The sequence below is a fragment of the Cupressus sempervirens genome, chromosome 5, assembly GCF_028749045.1.
Source record: "Cupressus sempervirens isolate cs-2001-9-10 chromosome 5, ASM2874904v1, whole genome shotgun sequence".
NCBI classification, from domain to species: Eukaryota; Viridiplantae; Streptophyta; class Pinopsida; order Cupressales; family Cupressaceae; genus Cupressus; species Cupressus sempervirens.
This window is the reverse complement of record NC_143122.1, coordinates 52,015,681-52,022,705: the sequence shown is the minus strand read 5'-3', so window position 1 is coordinate 52,022,705 and position 7,025 is coordinate 52,015,681.

Here is a 7,025-nt window from a genome sequence, read left to right as displayed (position 1 = left end):
GATACCATTTCATTCAATTAGTTTTGGAGGATGGACAGTTAAAGTTGGACAAGATACATATAGATGACAATCCAACAAATATGTTTACAAAGGTAGTAACAAGGGAGAAGCTAAACTCCTCTTTAGCTTTGGTTGGTCTTCTAGATGAAACATGAATAAAAGAACAATAGAGTTTAGGGTGGTTTGATCTAGTGGGAGCCTCATGGAGTAGTTGCATAGCCACAAGATTAGTCTCCAAGTGGGAGATTGTTGTTTAGTGTGGAGTCTAATTAGTCCCCAAGTGGGAGATTGTTAGATTGTGGTGACTGATCAAGAAAGTACTATACATATTTCATAAATTATAACCCTAAAGTGGTAAAATTACTTATATAAAAGAGCTTAGGGTTAGGGATTATTTCATTGTAGTGCTACAAAAATTGGTTCTTGCAGTGGTATTGAGTTGTAAGGGATTACATATTGTAATTAGGTTATAATAACTGGATCGTAATAATATCAAACTTGTTGTTTGGTGGACGTAGCCTAGGGATTGGGCAAACCACATTAATTCATGGTGTCTTGTGTTCTTTTCTGTGTGATCTATTGTTTTTTGATATTGGTTATATTTTCATGTAATTGTTATTTCTATATGTGGTTTAATCCTAACACATACTCCAACCTTATCTACTTTTCTGCTACCCTCTCTCTCAAAACATGATACTTTTTACATAAGCCGTAATGGAAAATGAAATGGAAAAAACTCATATGGTAAGCAAAACAAGTAAATCATTAAGGATAAGTAGAACTACATTATTCGAAGCCTTAATGAGGCAAGAGAAAATTGAGAATTCTAATGAGACTTCTTTTTGGTCATTCCAACATAGACTCTCATGTAAGGATAAAGTTATTGTTGATGAATGTTGATTAACAATTTGTTCTCATATTAGATTTAATAACCTTGACTCTTTGATATCCAATGTTTTTGTGAGACAAAAGGATTTTTACCAACAAAATGGTTAGTGTATGTATTCTACCACTATCCTCTGAATTGATTAGGTACAATGCTCTATGATTTGTGATGATTTCATGCAATGAATATATTTTTATGAGATTAGGAGTCTTGATATTATAAGCTCTTAACTTGTGATCTAGTAAAGGATAACCAAATTATTTGTAGGCATAAGCAATTTAGGATAAGTATATTTGGATAACCTATCACACCCAATGGAATGATTGTAATAGACTATCTTAATATTCCTAACTCTTAATTCTAATCTAAATGCAAGGGGGTATGGAAAAAGAAATGCACATGAGAGAAAATGGAATTGCTTTGACTACTAGACTTGAATGAAATGGAATTCAGCAAGTTACTAATATATTCATATCCATCTATCTTTTAGTTCCCAATGAAACTATCTAACATAATATGAAATGAAATGAGCAAGAGAGGAAGAATAATCATATATGAAGAAAGTAAATGGAATCACTTCCATTGCAAATATCAAAATGAAATAGAATCCGTTTGATTATCACAGGATTGCATACAATTGTCCTTCAATTCTTAATGTAGAACTAATCAAAGAATGGGCAAAAAAACATGACAAGTAAATAGGGTAAATGGAATTATAGACCAATTCACCATCAAGTTTTTCAACCTTTTTATTATCAAATGAGGCTACATTTATAGTTTGTTGTCATCCTTTCTTAATTTAGGTAGAGCAATAGTCACATAATAGAAAAGAATAAAATATAAAATTATCGAATCTACATCATGAGATAACCATGTGGTATCTATTCTACTAACAATTATGAATCCATGGTATTCTTGAAAATGCCTAATGACTATTCTTCATGTGATCTCAAAAAATCCTATAGAAAAACATTTATCCTTCATTTTCTATTGTTTCATGCCAAACTACATATTTCATATTCCAATTGTCATCATAACTTTGAATTCTCATTGTTGATCTCAAATTGATGGTAGAGATTAAAATGTTATAACCTTCCTTTATAACTTCTTTTGACATGAGTCCCTTCATATACACATGTCTTCTTGTCACATTGTCACTAAGAATAATGGTCAAGTAACTCTACATAGCGAGATAGTGACATCCATGGATCTCTTTCTGATCTTATAGTTATAACAAACCAATGTTTAGTCTCTTTGTTTCATGGCACAGGTCACTCTTTCCAACTAGGCACATCATGGCATACACGTGACAATACTTTATTGACTAAAGAACCTAACATTGGTCTATTTGTACCCCATGGAATATAATGGGCCCATTGAGACACATTCATTTACATCTCTTTGTTGCTATGATTAACAAATAGGCATCTTTACATAGCAAGATAATGAGCTCCATAGATCTTCTTTGATCTGATAGTCAACAAAAAAGACCTCAACCCTTTGTTTTGTTCTGCACTATGGGTCTATTTTCTAGCTATACATGCTGTGGAGAATAGTTGGCACTTTTTCATTATATAGAGAAATTGACGTTGACCTTTATTGTTTCATGGCACCTTGTGACTAGATTCAAACTGTGCTTGGTGAAATGTGATGGCCCACTAAACATGTACCTTCACATCACTTTGTCACATAAACTATCATATGGGAACCTCTTTATGGTGAAAAAGTGAATTCCATAGATCTTCTTTGATCTAATGGTTGAATACACTCTCCATTTTTATTTAATATTTGAATAGGACCCAATATGATAGGTAAGCATTTGACTTTTCTACTAGCCAATAACATGCTTTCTTTTCTTCAATTGGCTTTTCAACATTGCAATGTATGCATAGAGATTAAATATTAACCATTAATTTTATTTTCAAAAGAGTCATTTCACCTTAGACTTGGTTCCTTCACCATTTCTACATTTTTGAACATCCATTCTGTATTGAATCTAATTAACTTTTCTTCTGACTTATTTTCATGATCTGTATATCAATCTTTAGTCTTAGTCTTCAATATTCTCTGTTGTATTTTCCCTAAATATACTTGTAATCTCTTTTAAATGTACTCTTCTTTAGATACAGACCTTTAACCATGAAGTTAACCAAACTCTCAGAGATTTAGAAATGCTTTCATGAAGAACTGCTTCACAACATGAATCTTTGTCTTTGACATGATTAGGAACAAGAAAATATGAATTAGAAGAATATCAAGGCCTTCTTCTCATCAGGATAATGCATAACAAACCCTCCAAACCCTAATCACTTAGCTTTGGATTGATGCATTGTTCATATGATTTCCCACATTAGGTTAGCTTCAAGGAATGATGAGAGGAAAGGCCATCCTATGGGCAATCTAGACTTGGTCATGACATCACACTTGATTTGACTCAAACCCTAGAAGTTTTAAAAATATATTAGAGACTGGAATCATGGAAATAATGCACTAAGCACATTAATAGAAAATTTTTGGCATGACAACACAAGGGCTTCACCAAATCAAAAAGATGTTGTCAAAAGATGAATTGGAAAATCAAACCTAAGCTACATACAAAACATTTCTTGGATATAACTCAAACACAATTTTATGAATTGTTTCTTCAAAGATTTCCTCATATTTGAATCATCCAAAGGTTTATTGAGATTACAAAACAATTTTATGTGAAAATAAACTATACACACACTACATGTTTTTGTAGGTGTAGGAGTTGATAAAATCCAACTCCGTAGTCACCAAGATCACCTGCATGCAATAACCTATCAAAGGGAAGTCAAGGAAGGAAGAGCGTGGAGCTAGGGAAAACCCCTAAATGGACATGAGAGAGAAAATATGCAAAACAATGAAATTGTATTTATAATGAGAATGCAATGTGATATGTTTACAATGAGAGAGAGACCACTTATAAAGGCCTCAAGGAAGCTTGTAGAACAAGCTGGAAGGTGGTAGAAGATAAGGTTGACAACCAAGCATTCTTCCACAAAAAGGTGGAATATTCTAGAAGGGAACAAACTCCCGTGTTGTCAACAACTCACCACTACATGCATTAAATACTAAATATTAAATAAATGCATTAACCTAAGTAAGCTTAAGTAAATAGAATAAATAATAAATAAATAATTAATTATTTACTCTAACACCCCCCCTTAAGTGCAACTTAGGGGAATGCCTTAAGCTCACAAAATTAAGATGAAAATGCCAAATGGGTCCCGTCAACGAGGCCATGTTAGGTACCCATGTATAATGCAAAGAGATGCAACCTTTGTAAATGAGGAAAGAGAGAAAACCATGTGGGAAAAACCCTCCCCCAAAAAGAGGTAAGAACCTAGTGAATAATTAAGAAGCCTCCAACTAGGGGAATGTCCCCTAAAATAGGAACAAAGAGTGATCATGAAGAGCATCACTGCCATCAGAAAGAAACTACTAATCTGATGAGCCTCCATGGAATAAGAAAGAACAAACCAAGCATATCTATATGCTAGATGATCCATCTCACCGAAATGCATAGGTAGCTAGCCACTGTAATCACCTTGTATATATGATCAACCACTAAATACACAGTTCATACTATTGAACCATCAAACCAAGGATGCATTAGAACAACAACATAACCCCCCCTTAATTCAAACAGGGTGAGATGACAGGCAACTGATAAGGTGGGCCAAAAATCTCCTACAGATGAACCAAGAATGATAAGAGAGGAAGAGGTACAAACACATATAAAGACACAGTCACAATGACCCTGCATGGGGCTAATGTTGTGGAAGGGACACTCACTTGACAAAGGGAGAAGGCCTAAAACAACAAACAACTATCCCTCCTGGTGCTTTATAAAAATAGTGCATGTACAACTGACTCAAAAAAAATGTTCATGAATCCAAAATGTAAAAGTAACACTTTATCTCAGTGCGTATACAAAAGAGCTTACAAATGATGTCTACAATGATTAGAACAAAGAAAAAGCTGACACAAAAGAAAGTACAGCCTAAAATAAAAGAAACCATGCTAGAAAAATGATCCTTAGACCCTAAACACCCAAGATATCCACCATATAGAAAAAATGCCAAAAATATGATAGAAAGAGCATGGGCCAAAATCTAAAGAAAAGGACTACATTTCTAAAAAGATGAAAAAACCAACTTTCCAAAAATATAACATTTTCAAAAAACTAACATGGGATGCAAAAGATATGCATGCCAGAGTTAAAAACATAACTTTAGGCTTCAATTGAAAAAATGGGCAACAAAACTACACCAAAATCTAAAAATACCTACACCAATGTCTCTACCTCAGAACCAGGCTTTTGGTGCTTCTTTCAGATCAAAAAAATACCTCCGTATGCTCAAGTTATGGCCAAAAAACCAAAGGTAGGTCCAAAATGACCTTTGAGAGGTGCAAGAGGGTGACACAACACTAATGTCATGTTGACATCAGCAAATCATGAGCTTAAAATTGATGGCTAAATGGACATTGCAAAAAAGGCCATGTGGCAGCCACATCGTAGCCACGTCGCAGTATAGATGATGTGGTAGGGGTGCCATGTGTCACTTGCTAGTTCGCTTTGACTGTGCAAAACCTGCCACGTGGGTGCTGACTAGGCAAAAAAACCATGCGGGTGCTGACTGTAATAGGTGGAGGTGACTATGTACAAGAATACATGTGTCACTACTAAATGTGCCATGAACTATCCATGCAAGTAGGTTGATAGGAAATGAGCAATGCACAGGTGATATACTCTAGTGGAGGTGGCACTTCGGTGGGAGAAGTCAGCAGAGTTGTCAGGAGCACCGCTGGAAGGAGACGGTCGAGGTGGGACTGAAACTGAGTAGAGGACTGGTGCTACTCAAGTAGTTTTGCTAGGTGCAGATGGTGTGCAGGTTGAGCGTGGCTAGTCCCATGGTGGTGCAGTGGTGGCCACTTAGCTACAACCAAATTTGTAATTTTTTTGATTTTTTTAATGTGCAAATTGTTCATACGACCATGCAAAAGGGCCTGCACCTAATTTTTTTTGCCTCTCGAAGCTCTATCTCCAAAATTGACAAGTTTTATACGAATCCTGACTGCAAACAACCTTTTGGATCCAATGGCAACGTCCATTTGGGCCCAAAGTGCTCTAAAAAAATGTTCTTCCCCTAGATTGAAGAAAAATACACAAATAAAATAGGGTTTGTGTCTTCAAATCATGGCTTCAAAAATCCTTCAACGAAACAATAGCAGGGAGTCTCTGATACCATGTAGGATTTGATAAAATCCAACTTTGCAATCGCCAAGATCACCTGCATGCAATAACCTGTCAAAGGGAAGCCAAGGAAGGAAGAGTGTGGAGCTAGGGAAAAACCCTAAACATACACAAGAGAGAAAATATGCAAAATAATGAAATTGTATTTACAATGAGAATGCAATGTGATATGTTTACAATGAGAGAGAGACCACTTATAAAGGCCTCAAGGAAGCTTGTAGAACAAGCTAGAAGGTGGTAGAAGATAAGGTTGACAACCAAGCATTCTTCCACAAAAAGGTGGAATATGCTAGAAGGGAACAAACTCCCGTGTTGTCAAAAACTCACCACTACATGTATTAAATTCTAAATATTAAATAAATGCATTAACCTAAGTAAGCTTAAGTAAATAGAATAAATAATTAATAATTAATTAATTATTTACTTTTAACAGTAGGGTTCAAGTTGAGTTTTCTATGCATTATGCTGTTTATCATTATATATGAATTGTACTTTGCATACTAAATAAAATTTTGCAAGAATGTGGTCTACAATTAACTCCTAAGTCACCGAGATAATTTATTGCATGTGTACTATGTAAACAAGATGATAAGTGCATTTATTTTAAGACCATGTGTTTGAAAGGTTTTTTCCCTCAATGTGGTGGTTTGCAAAAGTTGCATAGATTCCTACATCTAGATAGCACACATGAAATTGGTAAGACACTAATTTCTCTTGGAAAGTGCAATTCATTTATATATGGTGTTAAAGATGGAAAAGAATTAAAGAGGTGTGAATTAGTGAAAAGTGATGTATGTGTAACTTATTTTATGAAATTGTTTCAAGAGAAAATAGTTTATGACTACATAGTTCATACAC